The sequence below is a fragment of the Salmo salar genome, chromosome 03 (genome assembly GCF_965601325.2).
Source record: "Salmo salar chromosome 03, fSalSal1, whole genome shotgun sequence".
NCBI classification, from domain to species: domain Eukaryota; kingdom Metazoa; phylum Chordata; class Actinopteri; order Salmoniformes; family Salmonidae; genus Salmo; species Salmo salar.
Window position 1 is genome coordinate 9,746,943 of NC_138293.1, and position 17,815 is coordinate 9,764,757.

The 17,815-nt window shown below is 41.9% G+C and overlaps 12 non-coding genes across 12 annotated transcripts; all 12 read right to left on the bottom strand.

Annotated features, from left to right (window-relative positions):
* Nucleotides 1-1,305: 1,305 nt before the first annotated feature.
* On the bottom strand, nt 1,306-1,378 carry trnak-uuu (transfer RNA lysine (anticodon UUU)). Its single transcript has one exon. It is a non-coding gene; the product is annotated as a tRNA-Lys (tRNA).
* Nucleotides 1,379-2,786: 1,408 nt separating this feature from the next.
* trnak-uuu (transfer RNA lysine (anticodon UUU)) lies at nt 2,787-2,859 on the bottom strand. The gene has a single exon. It is a non-coding gene; the product is annotated as a tRNA-Lys (tRNA).
* Nucleotides 2,860-4,267: 1,408 nt separating this feature from the next.
* trnak-uuu (transfer RNA lysine (anticodon UUU)) lies at nt 4,268-4,340 on the bottom strand. The gene has a single exon. It is a non-coding gene; the product is annotated as a tRNA-Lys (tRNA).
* Nucleotides 4,341-5,746: 1,406 nt separating this feature from the next.
* On the bottom strand, nt 5,747-5,819 carry trnak-uuu (transfer RNA lysine (anticodon UUU)). Its single transcript has one exon. It is a non-coding gene; the product is annotated as a tRNA-Lys (tRNA).
* A 1,408-nt stretch (nt 5,820-7,227) lies between these two features.
* On the bottom strand, nt 7,228-7,300 carry trnak-uuu (transfer RNA lysine (anticodon UUU)). Its single transcript has one exon. It is a non-coding gene; the product is annotated as a tRNA-Lys (tRNA).
* A 1,408-nt stretch (nt 7,301-8,708) lies between these two features.
* trnak-uuu (transfer RNA lysine (anticodon UUU)) lies at nt 8,709-8,781 on the bottom strand. Its single transcript has one exon. It is a non-coding gene; the product is annotated as a tRNA-Lys (tRNA).
* Nucleotides 8,782-10,189: 1,408 nt separating this feature from the next.
* On the bottom strand, nt 10,190-10,262 carry trnak-uuu (transfer RNA lysine (anticodon UUU)). The gene has a single exon. It is a non-coding gene; the product is annotated as a tRNA-Lys (tRNA).
* Nucleotides 10,263-11,670: 1,408 nt separating this feature from the next.
* trnak-uuu (transfer RNA lysine (anticodon UUU)) lies at nt 11,671-11,743 on the bottom strand. Its single transcript has one exon. It is a non-coding gene; the product is annotated as a tRNA-Lys (tRNA).
* A 1,406-nt stretch (nt 11,744-13,149) lies between these two features.
* trnak-uuu (transfer RNA lysine (anticodon UUU)) lies at nt 13,150-13,222 on the bottom strand. The gene has a single exon. It is a non-coding gene; the product is annotated as a tRNA-Lys (tRNA).
* A 1,403-nt stretch (nt 13,223-14,625) lies between these two features.
* trnak-uuu (transfer RNA lysine (anticodon UUU)) lies at nt 14,626-14,698 on the bottom strand. The gene has a single exon. It is a non-coding gene; the product is annotated as a tRNA-Lys (tRNA).
* Nucleotides 14,699-16,106: 1,408 nt separating this feature from the next.
* On the bottom strand, nt 16,107-16,179 carry trnak-uuu (transfer RNA lysine (anticodon UUU)). Its single transcript has one exon. It is a non-coding gene; the product is annotated as a tRNA-Lys (tRNA).
* A 1,408-nt stretch (nt 16,180-17,587) lies between these two features.
* Nucleotides 17,588-17,660, bottom strand: trnak-uuu (transfer RNA lysine (anticodon UUU)). Its single transcript has one exon. It is a non-coding gene; the product is annotated as a tRNA-Lys (tRNA).
* Nucleotides 17,661-17,815: the final 155 nt, after the last annotated feature.

Here is a 17,815-nt window from a genome sequence, read left to right on the forward strand (position 1 = left end):
TTCCAAATGATACAGTCAACGAAATCTGAAGTAGGCATCCCCTCCAAAGATGCCATATGTCCAAGACCTCGTGGCGCAACGGTAGCGCGTCTGACTCCAGATCAGAAGTTTGCGTGTTCAAATCATGTCCTGGTCAGGGTTTTTAATGTGTGCAATCTCAACCTTCTTTAAACAGCGAAGTCAATGAGTCAGCACAAGAACCAATGTGGCGTACAGTACAAATCTCAAATGAAAAAACAACCAAACCAATGCTGTTTTAGATGACAATTGTCTCTCATAAAAGCCTGGCACACTGCAAATTCCCAGATCAGATGATGCTGTGTGATTGATTGACAGACTTAAATAAGTCTTCAAACACAGATTTTAACTTCTTATGGCTTGGGGGAAGTATTTCGACGTCTGGATGAAAAGCGTGCCCAAAAAGTTAAATGCCTGTTACTCAGGCCCAGACGCTAGGATATGCATAGAATTGGTAGATTTGGATAGAACACACTCTAAAGTTTCCAAAACCGTTCAAATGATGTCTGTGAGTATAACAGAACTGATATGGCAGGTGAAAATCTGAGGAAAATCCATCCGGGAAGTGGGATTTTTTTTGATGTGGGAAGTTTTCAATTGAATGCCTATTGAGTTTCTAATGGGTTAGGACCCAGATTGCAGTTCCTATGGCTTCCACTAGATGTCAACAGTCTTTAGACATTGTTTAAGGCTTGTTTTCTGAAAAATGAAGAAGAATGAGACCTTCTGTCAGTGGACTGAGGAAGCATGCAGTGCTGGTTTGAGCGCATGACCAAGTGCGCGCCCTTCGTTGTTTTTCCTTTCTATTGAATACGCTATTGTCCGGTTCAAATATTATCGAGTATTTAGACAATTGACAACCTGAGGATTAATTATAAAAATCATTTGACATGTTTCAACAAACTTTACTGGTACTATTCGGACGTATTCGTCTGCGTGTTTTGACCGCCTTTGAGCCAGTGGATTACTGAACACAACGCGCCAACAAAACAGAGTTTTTGGGATATAAAGAGGGACTTTATCGAACAAAACAAACATTTATTGTGTAGCTGGGACTCTCGTGACTGCAACCAGATGAAAATCTTCAAAGAAAAGTGATTCATTTGATGGCTATTTCTGACTTTCGTGACTCCTCTAATTGGTTGGAAAATGTTTGTATGGTTTTGTAAGCGGGGAGCTGTCCTCAGATAATCGCATGGTATGCTGTCGCAGTAAAACCATTTTTAAATCTGACACAATGCAAGTATTGAGAGAATGCCTACTGAAGGAAGGTGAACATTAAAGCAGCGCCCGAACAGGGACTTGAAGCCTGGACCCTCAGATTAAAAGTCTGATGCTCTACCGACTGAGCTATTCGGGCTCTGAAGTTACTTTTTTTCATACACCTAACCTGCTGGGCAGAGGCACGTGCTGACGAGGGGGCATTGTCAGATGGTACATTTCCCCAGAGAACCAGGCCTCCATTCCAAATGATACAGTCAACGAAATCTGAAGTAGGCATCCCCTCCAAAGATGCAATATGTCCAAGACCTCGTGGCGCAACGGTAGCGCGTCTGACTCCAGATCAGAAGTTTGCGTGTTCAAATCATGTCCTGTTCAGGGTTTTTAATGTGTGCAATCTCAACCTTCTTTAAACAGCGAAGTCAAAGAGTCAGCACAAGAACCAATGTGGCGTACAGTACAAATCTCAAATGAAAAAACAAGCAAACCAATGCTGTTTTAGATGACAATTGTCTCTCATAAAAGCCTGGCACACTGCAAATTCCCAGATCAGATGATGCTGTGTGATTGATTGACAGACTTAAATAAGTCTTCAAACACAGATTTTAACTTCTTATGGCTTGGGGGAAGTATTTCGACGTCTGGATGAAAAGCGTGCCCAAAAAGTTAAATGCCTGTTACTCAGGCCCAGACGCTAGGATATGCATAGAATTGGTAGATTTGGATAGAACACACTCTAAAGTTTCCAAAACCGTTCAAATGATGTCTGTGAGTATAACAGAACTGATATGGCAGGTGAAAATCTGAGGAAAATCCATCCGGGAAGTGGGATTTCTTTTGATGTGGGAAGTTTTCAATTGAATGCCTATTGAGTTTCTAATGGGTTAGGACCCAGATTGCAGTTCCTATGGCTTCCACTAGATGTCAACAGTCTTTAGACATTGTGTAAGGCTTGTTTTCTGAAAAATGAAGAAGAATGAGACCTTCTGTCAGTGGACTGAGGAAGCATGCAGTGCTGGTTTGAGCGCATGACCAAGTGCGCGCCCTTCGTTGTTTTTCCTTTCTATTGAATACGCTATTGTCCGGTTCAAATATTATCGAGTATTTAGACAATTGACAACCTGAGGATTAATTATAAAAATCATTTGACATGTTTCAACAAACTTTACTGGTACTATTCGGATGTATTCGTCTGCGTGTTTTGACCGCCTTTGAGCCAGTGGATTACTGAACACAACGCGCCAACAAAACAGAGTTTTTGGGATATAAAGAGGGACTTTATCGAACAAAACAAACATTTATTGTGTAGCTGGGACTCTCGTGACTGCAACCAGATGAAAATCTTCAAAGAAAAGTGATTCATTTGATGGCTATTTCTGACTTTCGTGACTCCTCTAATTGGTTGGAAAATGTTTGTATGCTTTTGTAAGCGGGGAGCTGTCCTCAGATAATCGCATGGTATGCTGTCGCAGTAAAACCATTTTTAAATCTGACACAATGCAAGTATTGAGAGAATGCCTACTGAAGGAAGGTGAACATTAAAGCAGCGCCCGAACAGGGACTTGAAGCCTGGACCCTCAGATTAAAAGTCTGATGCTCTACCGACTGAGCTATTCGGGCTCTGAAGTTACTTTTTTTCATACACCTAACCTGCTGGGCAGAGGCACGTGCTGACGAGGGGGCATTGTCAGATGGTACATTTCCCCAGAGAACCAGGCCTCCATTCCAAATGATACAGTCAACGAAATCTGAAGTAGGCATCCCCTCCAAAGATGCAATATGTCCAAGACCTCGTGGCGCAACGGTAGCGCGTCTGACTCCAGATCAGAAGTTTGCGTGTTCAAATCATGTCCTGTTCAGGGTTTTTAATGTGTGCAATCTCAACCTTCTTTAAACAGCGAAGTCAAAGAGTCAGCACAAGAACCAATGTGGCGTACAGTACAAATCTCAAATGAAAAAACAAGCAAACCAATGCTGTTTTAGATGACAATTGTCTCTCATAAAAGCCTGGCACACTGCAAATTCCCAGATCAGATGATGCTGTGTGATTGATTGACAGACTTAAATAAGTCTTCAAACACAGATTTTAACTTCTTATGGCTTGGGGGAAGTATTTCGACGTCTGGATGAAAAGCGTGCCCAAAAAGTTAAATGACTGTTACTCAGGCCCAGACGCTAGGATATGCATAGAATTGGTAGATTTGGATAGAACACACTCTAAAGTTTCCAAAACCGTTCAAATGATGTCTGTGAGTATAACAGAACTGATATGGCAGGTGAAAATCTGAGGAAAATCCATCCGGGAAGTGGGATTTCTTTTGATGTGGGAAGTTTTCAATTGAATGCCTATTGAGTTTCTAATGGGTTAGGACCCAGATTGCAGTTCCTATGGCTTCCACTAGATGTCAACAGTCTTTAGACATTGTGTAAGGCTTGTTTTCTGAAAAATGAAGAAGAATGAGACCTTCTGTCAGTGGACTGAGGAAGCATGCAGTGCTGGTTTGAGCGCATGACCAAGTGCGCGCCCTTCGTTGTTTTTCCTTTCTATTGAATACGCTATTGTCCGGTTCAAATATTATCGAGTATTTAGACAATTGACAACCTGAGGATTAATTATAAAAATCATTTGACATGTTTCAACAAACTTTACTGGTACTATTCGGATGTATTCGTCTGCGTGTTTTGACCGCCTTTGAGCCAGTGGATTACTGAACACAACGCGCCAACAAAACAGAGTTTTTGGGATATAAAGAGGGACTTTATCGAACAAAACAAACATTTATTGTGTAGCTGGGACTCTCGTGACTGCAACCAGATGAAAATCTTCAAAGAAAAGTGATTCATTTGATGGCTATTTCTGACTTTCGTGACTCCTCTAATTGGTTGGAAAATGTTTGTATGCTTTTGTAAGCGGGGAGCTGTCCTCAGATAATCGCATGGTATGCTGTCGCAGTAAAACCATTTTTAAATCTGACACAATGCAAGTATTGAGAGAATGCCTACTGAAGGAAGGTGAACATTAAAGCAGCGCCCGAACAGGGACTTGAAGCCTGGACCCTCAGATTAAAAGTCTGATGCTCTACCGACTGAGCTATTCAGGCTCTGCATTTACTTTTTTTTATACACCTAACCTGCTGGGCAGAGGCACGTGCTGACGAGGGGGCATTGTCAGATGGTACATTTCCCCAGAGAACCAGGCCTCCATTCCAAATGATACAGTCAACGAAATCTGAAGTAGGCATCCCCTCCAAAGATGCAATACGTCCAAGACCTCGTGGCGCAACGGTAGCGCGTCTGACTCCAGAACAGAAGGTTGCATGTTCAAATCAAGTCGTGGTCAGGGTTTTTAATGTGTGTAATCTCTACCTTCTTTAAACAGCGAAGTCAATGAGTCAGCACAACTACCAATGTGACTTACAGTACAAATCTCAAATGAAAAAACAACCAAACCAATGCTGTTTTAGATGACAATTGTCTCTCATAAAAGCCTGGCACACTGCAAATTCCCAGATCAGATGATGCTGTGTGATTGATTGACAGACTTAAATAAGTCTTCAAACACAGATTTTAACTTCTTATGGCTTGGGGGAAGTATTTCGACGTCTGGATGAAAAGCGTGCCCAAAGTTAAATGCCTGTTACTCAGGCCCAGACGCTAGGATATGCATAGAATTGGTAGATTTGGATAGAACACACTCTAAAGTTTCCAAAACCGTTCAAATGATGTCTGTGAGTATAACAGAACTGATATGGCAGGTGAAAATCTGAGGAAAATCCATCCGGGAAGTGGGATTTCTTTTGATGTGGGAAGTTTTCAATTGAATGCCTATTGAGTTTCTAATGGGTTAGGACCCAGATTGCAGTTCCTATGGCTTCCACTAGATGTCAACAGTCTTTAGACATTGTGTAAGGCTTGTTTTCTGAAAAATGAAGAAGAATGAGACCTTCTGTCAGTGGACTGAGGAAGCATGCAGTGCTGGTTTGAGCGCATGACCAAGTGCGCGCCCTTCGTTGTTTTTCCTTTCTATTGAATACGCTATTGTCCGGTTCAAATATTATCGAGTATTTAGACAATTGACAACCTGAGGATTAATTATAAAAATCATTTGACATGTTTCAACAAACTTTACTGGTACTATTCGGACGTATTCGTCTGCGTGTTTTGACTGCCTTTGAGCCAGTGGATTACTGAACACAACGCGCCAACAAAACAGAGTTTTTGCGATATAAAGAGGGACTTTATCGAACAAAACAAACATTTATTGTGTAGCTGGGACTCTTGTGACTGCAACCAGATGAAAATCTTCAAAGGTAAGTGATTAATTTGATGGCTATTTCTGACTTTCGTGACTCCTCTAATTGGTTGGAAAATGTTTGTATGCTTTTGTAAGCGGGGCGCTGTCCTCAGATAATTGCATGGTATGCTGTCGCAGTAAAACCATTTTTAAATCTGACACAATGCAATTATTGAGAGAATGCCTACTGAAGGAAGGTGAACATTAAAGCAGCGCCCAAACAGGGACTTGAACCCTGGACCCTCAGATTAAAAGTCTGATGCTCTACCGACTGAGCTATTCGGGCTCTGAAGTTACTTTTTTTCATACACCTAACCTGCTGGGCAGAGGCACGTGCTGACGAGGGGGCATTGTCAGATGGTACATTTCCCCAGAGAACCAGGCCTCCATTCCAAATGATACAGTCAACGAAATCTGAAGTAGGCATCCCCTCCAAAGATGCCATATGTCCAAGACCTCGTGGCGCAACGGTAGCGCGTCTGACTCCAGATCAGAAGTTTGCGTGTTCAAATCATATCCTGGTCAGGGTTTTTAATGTGTGCAATCTCAACCTTCTTTAAACAGCGAAGTCAATGAGTCAGCACAAGAACCAATGTGGCGTACAGTACAAATCTCAAATGAAAAAACAACCAAACCAATGCTGTTTTAGATGACAATTGTCTCTCATAAAAGCCTGGCACACTGCAAATTCCCAGATCAGATGATGCTGTGTGATTGATTGACAGACTTAAATAAGTCTTCAAACACAGATTTTAACTTCTTATGGCTTGGGGGAAGTATTTCGACGTCTGGATGAAAAGCGTGCCCAAAAAGTTAAATGCCTGTTACTCAGGCCCAGACGCTAGGATATGCATAGAATTGGTAGATTTGGATAGAACACACTCTAAAGTTTCCAAAACCGTTCAAATGATGTCTGTGAGTATAACAGAACTGATATGGCAGGTGAAAATCTGAGGAAAATCCATCCGGGAAGTGGGATTTTTTTTGATGTGGGAAGTTTTCAATTGAATGCCTATTGAGTTTCTAATGGGTTAGGACCCAGATTGCAGTTCCTATGGCTTCCACTAGATGTCAACAGTCTTTAGACATTGTTTAAGGCTTGTTTTCTGAAAAATGAAGAAGAATGAGACCTTCTGTCAGTGGACTGAGGAAGCATGCAGTGCTGGTTTGAGCGCATGACCAAGTGCGCGCCCTTCGTTGTTTTTCCTTTCTATTGAATACGCTATTGTCCGGTTCAAATATTATCGAGTATTTAGACAATTGACAACCTGAGGATTAATTATAAAAATCATTTGACATGTTTCAACAAACTTTACTGGTACTATTCGGACGTATTCGTCTGCGTGTTTTGACCGCCTTTGAGCCAGTGGATTACTGAACACAACGCGCCAACAAAACAGAGTTTTTGGGATATAAAGAGGGACTTTATCGAACAAAACAAACATTTATTGTGTAGCTGGGACTCTTGTGACTGCAACCAGATGAAAATCTTCAAAGGTAAGTGATTCATTTGATGGCTATTTCTGACTTTCGTGACTCCTCTAATTGGTTGGAAAATGTTTGTATGCTTTTGTAAGCGGGGCGCTGTCCTCAGATAATTGCATGGTATGCTGTCGCAGTAAAACCATTTTTAAATCTGACACAATGCAATTATTGAGAGAATGCCTACTGAAGGAAGGTGAACATTAAAGCAGCGCCCAAACAGGGACTTGAACCCTGGACCCTCAGATTAAAAGTCTGATGCTCTACCGACTGAGCTATTCGGGCTCTGAAGTTACTTTTTTTCATACACCTAACCTGCTGGGCAGAGGCACGTGCTGACGAGGGGGCATTGTCAGATGGTACATTTCCCCAGAGAACCAGGCCTCCATTCCAAATGATACAGTCAACGAAATCTGAAGTAGGCATCCCCTCCAAAGATGCCATATGTCCAAGACCTCGTGGCGCAACGGTAGCGCGTCTGACTCCAGATCAGAAGTTTGCGTGTTCAAATCATATCCTGGTCAGGGTTTTTAATGTGTGCAATCTCAACCTTCTTTAAACAGCGAAGTCAATGAGTCAGCACAAGAACCAATGTGGCGTACAGTACAAATCTCAAATGAAAAAACAACCAAACCAATGCTGTTTTAGATGACAATTGTCTCTCATAAAAGCCTGGCACACTGCAAATTCCCAGATCAGATGATGCTGTGTGATTGATTGACAGACTTAAATAAGTCTTCAAACACAGATTTTAACTTCTTATGGCTTGGGGGAAGTATTTCGACGTCTGGATGAAAAGCGTGCCCAAAAAGTTAAATGCCTGTTACTCAGGCCCAGACGCTAGGATATGCATAGAATTGGTAGATTTGGATAGAACACACTCTAAAGTTTCCAAAACCGTTCAAATGATGTCTGTGAGTATAACAGAACTGATATGGCAGGTGAAAATCTGAGGAAAATCCATCCGGGAAGTGGGATTTTTTTTGATGTGGGAAGTTTTCAATTGAATGCCTATTGAGTTTCTAATGGGTTAGGACCCAGATTGCAGTTCCTATGGCTTCCACTAGATGTCAACAGTCTTTAGACATTGTTTAAGGCTTGTTTTCTGAAAAATGAAGAAGAATGAGACCTTCTGTCAGTGGACTGAGGAAGCATGCAGTGCTGGTTTGAGCGCATGACCAAGTGCGCGCCCTTCGTTGTTTTTCCTTTCTATTGAATACGCTATTGTCCGGTTCAAATATTATCGAGTATTTAGACAATTGACAACCTGAGGATTAATTATAAAAATCATTTGACATGTTTCAACAAACTTTACTGGTACTATTCGGACGTATTCGTCTGCGTGTTTTGACCGCCTTTGAGCCAGTGGATTACTGAACACAACGCGCCAACAAAACAGAGTTTTTGGGATATAAAGAGGGACTTTATCGAACAAAACAAACATTTATTGTGTAGCTGGGACTCTCGTGACTGCAACCAGATGAAAATCTTCAAAGAAAAGTGATTCATTTGATGGCTATTTCTGACTTTCGTGACTCCTCTAATTGGTTGGAAAATGTTTGTATGCTTTTGTAAGCGGGGAGCTGTCCTCAGATAATCGCATGGTATGCTGTCGCAGTAAAACCATTTTTAAATCTGACACAATGCAAGTATTGAGAGAATGCCTACTGAAGGAAGGTGAACATTAAAGCAGCGCCCGAACAGGGACTTGAAGCCTGGACCCTCAGATTAAAAGTCTGATGCTCTACCGACTGAGCTATTCGGGCTCTGAAATTACTTTTTTTCATACACCTAACCTGCTGGGCAGAGGCACGTGCTGACGAGGGGGCATTGTCAGATGGTACATTTCCCCAGAGAACCAGGCCTCCATTCCAAATGATACAGTCAACGAAATCTGAAGTAGGCATCCCCTCCAAAGATGCAATATGTCCAAGACCTCGTGGCGCAACGGTAGCGCGTCTGACTCCAGATCAGAAGTTTGCGTGTTCAAATCATGTCCTGTTCAGGGTTTTTAATGTGTGCAATCTCAACCTTCTTTAAACAGCGAAGTCAAAGAGTCAGCACAAGAACCAATGTGGCGTACAGTACAAATCTCAAATGAAAAAACAAGCAAACCAATGCTGTTTTAGATGACAATTGTCTCTCATAAAAGCCTGGCACACTGCAAATTCCCAGATCAGATGATGCTGTGTGATTGATTGACAGACTTAAATAAGTCTTCAAACACAGATTTTAACTTCTTATGGCTTGGGGGAAGTATTTCGACGTCTGGATGAAAAGCGTGCCCAAAAAGTTAAATGCCTGTTACTCAGGCCCAGACGCTAGGATATGCATAGAATTGGTAGATTTGGATAGAACACACTCTAAAGTTTCCAAAACCGTTCAAATGATGTCTGTGAGTATAACAGAACTGATATGGCAGGTGAAAATCTGAGGAAAATCCATCCGGGAAGTGGGATTTTTTTTGATGTGGGAAGTTTTCAATTGAATGCCTATTGAGTTTCTAATGGGTTAGGACCCAGATTGCAGTTCCTATGTCTTCCACTAGATGTCAACAGTCTTTAGACATTGTTTAAGGCTTGTTTTCTGAAAAATGAAGAAGAATGAGACCTTCTGTCAGTGGACTGAGGAAGCATGCAGTGCTGGTTTGAGCGCATGACCAAGTGCGCGCCCTTCGTTGTTTTTCCTTTCTATTGAATACGCTATTGTCCGGTTCAAATATTATCGAGTATTTAGACAATTGACAACCTGAGGATTAATTATAAAAATCATTTGACATGTTTCAACAAACTTTACTGGTACTATTCGGACGTATTCGTCTGCGTGTTTTGACCGCCTTTGAGCCAGTGGATTACTGAACACAACGCGCCAACAAAACAGAGTTTTTGGGATATAAAGAGGGACTTTATCGAACAAAACAAACATTTATTGTGTAGCTGGGACTCTCGTGACTGCAACCAGATGAAAATCTTCAAAGAAAAGTGATTCATTTGATGGCTATTTCTGACTTTCGTGACTCCTCTAATTGGTTGGAAAATGTTTGTATGCTTTTGTAAGCGGGGAGCTGTCCTCAGATAATCGCATGGTATGCTGTCGCAGTAAAACCATTTTTAAATCTGACACAATGCAAGTATTGAGAGAATGCCTACTGAAGGAAGGTGAACATTAAAGCAGCGCCCGAACAGGGACTTGAAGCCTGGACCCTCAGATTAAAAGTCTGATGCTCTACCGACTGAGCTATTCGGGCTCTGAAGTTACTTTTTTTCATACACCTAACCTGCTGGGCAGAGGCACGTGCTGACGAGGGGGCATTGTCAGATGGTACATTTCCCCAGAGAACCAGGCCTCCATTCCAAATGATACAGTCAACGAAATCTGAAGTAGGCATCCCCTCCAAAGATGCAATATGTCCAAGACCTCGTGGCGCAACGGTAGCGCGTCTGACTCCAGATCAGAAGTTTGCGTGTTCAAATCATGTCCTGTTCAGGGTTTTTAATGTGTGCAATCTCAACCTTCTTTAAACAGCGAAGTCAAAGAGTCAGCACAAGAACCAATGTGGCGTACAGTACAAATCTCAAATGAAAAAACAAGCAAACCAATGCTGTTTTAGATGACAATTGTCTCTCATAAAAGCCTGGCACACTGCAAATTCCCAGATCAGATGATGCTGTGTGATTGATTGACAGACTTAAATAAGTCTTCAAACACAGATTTTAACTTCTTATGGCTTGGGGGAAGTATTTCGACGTCTGGATGAAAAGCGTGCCCAAAAAGTTAAATGCCTGTTACTCAGGCCCAGACGCTAGGATATGCATAGAATTGGTAGATTTGGATAGAACACACTCTAAAGTTTCCAAAACCGTTCAAATGATGTCTGTGAGTATAACAGAACTGATATGGCAGGTGAAAATCTGAGGAAAATCCATCCGGGAAGTGGGATTTCTTTTGATGTGGGAAGTTTTCAATTGAATGCCTATTGAGTTTCTAATGGGTTAGGACCCAGATTGCAGTTCCTATGGCTTCCACTAGATGTCAACAGTCTTTAGACATTGTGTAAGGCTTGTTTTCTGAAAAATGAAGAAGAATGAGACCTTCTGTCAGTGGACTGAGGAAGCATGCAGTGCTGGTTTGAGCGCATGACCAAGTGCGCGCCCTTCGTTGTTTTTCCTTTCTATTGAATACGCTATTGTCCGGTTCAAATATTATCGAGTATTTAGACAATTGACAACCTGAGGATTAATTATAAAAATCATTTGACATGTTTCAACAAACTTTACTGGTACTATTCGGATGTATTCGTCTGCGTGTTTTGACCGCCTTTGAGCCAGTGGATTACTGAACACAACGCGCCAACAAAACAGAGTTTTTGGGATATAAAGAGGGACTTTATCGAACAAAACAAACATTTATTGTGTAGCTGGGACTCTCGTGACTGCAACCAGATGAAAATCTTCAAAGAAAAGTGATTCATTTGATGGCTATTTCTGACTTTCGTGACTCCTCTAATTGGTTGGAAAATGTTTGTATGCTTTTGTAAGCGGGGAGCTGTCCTCAGATAATCGCATGGTATGCTGTCGCAGTAAAACCATTTTTAAATCTGACACAATGCAAGTATTGAGAGAATGCCTACTGAAGGAAGGTGAACATTAAAGCAGCGCCCGAACAGGGACTTGAAGCCTGGACCCTCAGATTAAAAGTCTGATGCTCTACCGACTGAGCTATTCAGGCTCTGCATTTACTTTTTTTTATACACCTAACCTGCTGGGCAGAGGCACGTGCTGACGAGGGGGCATTGTCAGATGGTACATTTCCCCAGAGAACCAGGCCTCCATTCCAAATGATACAGTCAACGAAATCTGAAGTAGGCATCCCCTCCAAAGATGCAATACGTCCAAGACCTCGTGGCGCAACGGTAGCGCGTCTGACTCCAGAACAGAAGGTTGCATGTTCAAATCAAGTCGTGGTCAGGGTTTTTAATGTGTGTAATCTCTACCTTCTTTAAACAGCGAAGTCAATGAGTCAGCACAACTACCAATGTGACTTACAGTACAAATCTCAAATGAAAAAACAACCAAACCAATGCTGTTTTAGATGACAATTGTCTCTCATAAAAGCCTGGCACACTGCAAATTCCCAGATCAGATGATGCTGTGTGATTGATTGACAGACTTAAATAAGTCTTCAAACACAGATTTTAACTTCTTATGGCTTGGGGGAAGTATTTCGACGTCTGGATGAAAAGCGTGCCCAAAGTTAAATGCCTGTTACTCAGGCCCAGACGCTAGGATATGCATAGAATTGGTAGATTTGGATAGAACACACTCTAAAGTTTCCAAAACCGTTCAAATGATGTCTGTGAGTATAACAGAACTGATATGGCAGGTGAAAATCTGAGGAAAATCCATCCGGGAGGTGGGATTTCTTTTGATGTGGGAAGTTTTCAATTGAATGCCTATTGAGTTTCTAATGGGTTAGGACCCAGATTGCAGTTCCTATGGCTTCCACTGGATGTCAACAGTCTTTAGACATTGTTTAAGGCTTGTTTTCTGAAAAATGAAGAAGAATGAGACCTTCTGTCAGTGGACTGAGGAAGCATGCAGTGCTGGTTTGAGCGCATGACCAAGTGCGCGCCCTTCGTTGTTTTTCCTTTCTATTGAATACGCTATTGTCCGGTTCAAATATTATCGAGTATTTAGACAATTGACAACCTGAGGATTAATTATAAAAATCATTTGACATGTTTCAACAAACTTTACTGGTACTATTCGGACGTATTCGTCTGCGTGTTTTGACTGCCTTTGAGCCAGTGGATTACTGAACACAACGCGCCAACAAAACAGAGTTTTTGCGATATAAAGAGGGACTTTATCGAACAAAACAAACATTTATTGTGTAGCTGGGACTCTCGTGACTGCAACCAGATGAAAATCTTCAAAGGTAAGTGATTCATTTGATGGCTATTTCTGACTTTCGTGACTCCTCTAATTGGTTGGAAAATGTTTGTATGCTTTTGTAAGCGGGGAGCTGTCCTCAGATAATCGCATGGTATGCTGTCGCAGTAAAACCATTTTTAAATCTGACACAATGCAAGTATTGAGAGAATGCCTACTGAAGGAAGGTGAACATTAAAGCAGCGCCCGAACAGGGACTTGAAGCCTGGACCCTCAGATTAAAAGTCTGATGCTCTACCGACTGAGCTATTCGGGCTCTGAAGTCACTTTTTTATACACCTAACCTGCTGGGCAGAGGCACGTGCTGACGAGGGGGCATTGTCAGATGGTACATTTCCCCAGAGAACCAGGCCTCCATTCCAAATGATACAGTCAACGAAATCTGAAGTAGGCATCCCCTCGAAAGATGCCATATGTCCAAGACCTCGTGGCGCAACGGTAGCGCGTCTGACTCCAGATCAGAAGTTTGCGTGTTCAAATCATGTCCTGGTCAGGGTTTTTAATGTGTGCAATCTCAACCTTCTTTAAACAGCGAAGTCAATGAGTCAGCACAAGAACCAATGTGGCGTACAGTACAAATCTCAAATGAAAAAACAACCAAACCAATGCTATTTTAGATGACAATTGTCTCTCATAAAAGCCTGGCACACTGCAAATTCCCAGATCAGATGATGCTGTGTGATTGATTGACAGACTTAAATAAGTCTTCGAACACAGATTTTAACTTCTTATGGCTTGGGTGAAGTATTTCGACGTCTGGATGAAAAGCGTGCCCAAAGTCAACTGCCTGTTACTCAGGCCCAGACGCTGGATATGCATAGAATTGGTAGATTTGGATAGAACACACTCTAAAGTTTCCAAAACCGTTCAAATGATGTCTGTGAGTATAACAGAACTGATATGGCAGGTGAAAATCTGAGGAAAATCCATCCGGGAAGTGGGATTTCTTTTGATGTGGGAAGTTTTCAATTGAATGCCTATTGAGTTTCTAATGGGTTAGGACCCAGATTGCAGTTCCTATGGCTTCCACTAGATGTCAACAGTCTTTAGACATTGTTTAAGGCTTGTTTTCTGAAAAATGAAGAAGAATGAGACCTTCTGTCAGTGGACTGAGGAAGCATGCAGTGCTGGTTTGAGCGCATGACCAAGTGCGCGCCCTTCGTTGTTTTTCCTTTCTATTGAATACGCTATTGTCCGGTTCAAATATTATCGAGTATTTAGACAATTGACAACCTGAGGATTAATTATAAAAATCATTTGACATGTTTCAACAAACTTTACTGGTACTATTCGGACGTATTCGTCTGCGTGTTTTGACCGCCTTTGAGCCAGTGGATTACTGAACACAACGCGCCAACAAAACAGAGTTTTTGGGATATAAAGAGGGACTTTATCGAACAAAACAAACATTTATTGTGTAGCTGGGACTCTCGTGACTGCAACCAGATGAAAATCTTCAAAGAAAAGTGATTCATTTGATGGCTATTTCTGACTTTCGTGACTCCTCTAATTGGTTGGAAAATGTTTGTATGCTTTTGTAAGCGGGGAGCTGTCCTCAGATAATCGCATGGTATGCTGTCGCAGTAAAACCATTTTTAAATCTGACACAATGCAAGTATTGAGAGAATGCCTACTGAAGGAAGGTGAACATTAAAGCAGCGCCCGAACAGGGACTTGAAGCCTGGACCCTCAGATTAAAAGTCTGATGCTCTACCGACTGAGCTATTCGGGCTCTGAAGTTATTTTTTTTCATACACCTAACCTGCTGGGCAGAGGCACGTGCTGACGAGGGGGCATTGTCAGATGGTACATTTCCCCAGAGAACCAGGCCTCCATTCCAAATGATACAGTCAACGAAATCTGAAGTAGGCATCCCCTCCAAAGATGCAATATGTCCAAGACCTCGTGGCGCAACGGTAGCGCGTCTGACTCCAGATCAGAAGTTTGCGTGTTCAAATCATGTCCTGTTCAGGGTTTTTAATGTGTGCAATCTCAACCTTCTTTAAACAGCGAAGTCAAAGAGTCAGCACAAGAACCAATGTGGCGTACAGTACAAATCTCAAATGAAAAAACAAGCAAACCAATGCTGTTTTAGATGACAATTGTCTCTCATAAAAGCCTGGCACACTGCAAATTCCCAGATCAGATGATGCTGTGTGATTGATTGACAGACTTAAATAAGTCTTCAAACACAGATTTTAACTTCTTATGGCTTGGGGGAAGTATTTCGACGTCTGGATGAAAAGCGTGCCCAAAAAGTTAAATGCCTGTTACTCAGGCCCAGACGCTAGGATATGCATAGAATTGGTAGATTTGGATAGAACACACTCTAAAGTTTCCAAAACCGTTCAAATGATGTCTGTGAGTATAACAGAACTGATATGGCAGGTGAAAATCTGAGGAAAATCCATCCGGGAAGTGGGATTTTTTTTGATGTGGGAAGTTTTCAATTGAATGCCTATTGAGTTTCTAATGGGTTAGGACCCAGATTGCAGTTCCTATGTCTTCCACTAGATGTCAACAGTCTTTAGACATTGTTTAAGGCTTGTTTTCTGAAAAATGAAGAAGAATGAGACCTTCTGTCAGTGGACTGAGGAAGCATGCAGTGCTGGTTTGAGCGCATGACCAAGTGCGCGCCCTTCGTTGTTTTTCCTTTCTATTGAATACGCTATTGTCCGGTTCAAATATTATCGAGTATTTAGACAATTGACAACCTGAGGATTAATTATAAAAATCATTTGACATGTTTCAACAAACTTTACTGGTACTATTCGGACGTATTCGTCTGCGTGTTTTGACCGCCTTTGAGCCAGTGGATTACTGAACACAACGCGCCAACAAAACAGAGTTTTTGGGATATAAAGAGGGACTTTATCGAACAAAACAAACATTTATTGTGTAGCTGGGACTCTCGTGACTGCAACCAGATGAAAATCTTCAAAGAAAAGTGATTCATTTGATGGCTATTTCTGACTTTCGTGACTCCTCTAATTGGTTGGAAAATGTTTGTATGCTTTTGTAAGCGGGGAGCTGTCCTCAGATAATCGCATGGTATGCTGTCGCAGTAAAACCATTTTTAAATCTGACACAATGCAAGTATTGAGAGAATGCCTACTGAAGGAAGGTGAACATTAAAGCAGCGCCCGAACAGGGACTTGAAGCCTGGACCCTCAGATTAAAAGTCTGATGCTCTACCGACTGAGCTATTCGGGCTCTGAAGTTACTTTTTTTCATACACCTAACCTGCTGGGCAGAGGCACGTGCTGACGAGGGGGCATTGTCAGATGGTACATTTCCCCAGAGAACCAGGCCTCCATTCCAAATGATACAGTCAACGAAATCTGAAGTAGGCATCCCCTCCAAAGATGCAATATGTCCAAGACCTCGTGGCGCAACGGTAGCGCGTCTGACTCCAGATCAGAAGTTTGCGTGTTCAAATCATGTCCTGTTCAGGGTTTTTAATGTGTGCAATCTCAACCTTCTTTAAACAGCAAAGTCAAAGAGTCAGCACAAGAACCAATGTGGCGTACAGTACAAATCTCAAATGAAAAAACAAGCAAACCAATGCTGTTTTAGATGACAATTGTCTCTCATAAAAGCCTGGCACACTGCAAATTCCCAGATCAGATGATGCTGTGTGATTGATTGACAGACTTAAATAAGTCTTCAAACACAGATTTTAACTTCTTATGGCTTGGGGGAAGTATTTCGACGTCTGGATGAAAAGCGTGCCCAAAAAGTTAAATGCCTGTTACTCAGGCCCAGACGCTAGGATATGCATAGAATTGGTAGATTTGGATAGAACACACTCTAAAGTTTCCAAAACCGTTCAAATGATGTCTGTGAGTATAACAGAACTGATATGGCAGGTGAAAATCTGAGGAAAATCCATCCGGGAAGTGGGATTTTTTTTGATGTGGGAAGTTTTCAATTGAATGCCTATTGAGTTTCTAATGGGTTAGGACCCAGATTGCAGTTCCTATGGCTTCCACTAGATGTCAACAGTCTTTAGACATTGTGTAAGGCTTGTTTTCTGAAAAATGAAGAAGAATGAGACCTTCTGTCAGTGGACTGAGGAAGCATGCAGTGCTGGTTTGAGCGCATGACCAAGTGCGCGCCCTTCGTTGTTTTTCCTTTCTATTGAATACGCTATTGTCCGGTTCAAATATTATCGAGTATTTAGACAATTGACAACCTGAGGATTAATTATAAAAATCATTTGACATGTTTCAACAAACTTTACTGGTACTATTCGGATGTATTCGTCTGCGTGTTTTGACCGCCTTTGAGCCAGTGGATTACTGAACACAACGCGCCAACAAAACAGAGTTTTTGGGATATAAAGAGGGACTTTATCGAACAAAACAAACATTTATTGTGTAGCTGGGACTCTCGTGACTGCAACCAGATGAAAATCTTCAAAGAAAAGTGATTCATTTGATGGCTATTTCTGACTTTCGTGACTCCTCTAATTGGTTGGAAAATGTTTGTATGCTTTTGTAAGCGGGGAGCTGTCCTCAGATAATCGCATGGTATGCTGTCGCAGTAAAACCATTTTTAAATCTGACACAATGCAAGTATTGAGAGAATGCCTACTGAAGGAAGGTGAACATTAAAGCAGCGCCCGAACAGGGACTTGAAGCCTGGACCCTCAGATTAAAAGTCTGATGCTCTACCGACTGAGCTATTCAGGCTCTGCATTCACTTTTTTTTATACACCTAACCTGCTGGGCAGAGGCACGTGCTGACGAGGGGGCATTGTCAGATGGTACATTTCCCCAGAGAACCAGGCCTCCATTCCAAATGATACAGTCAACGAAATCTGAAGTAGGCATCCCCTCCAAAGATG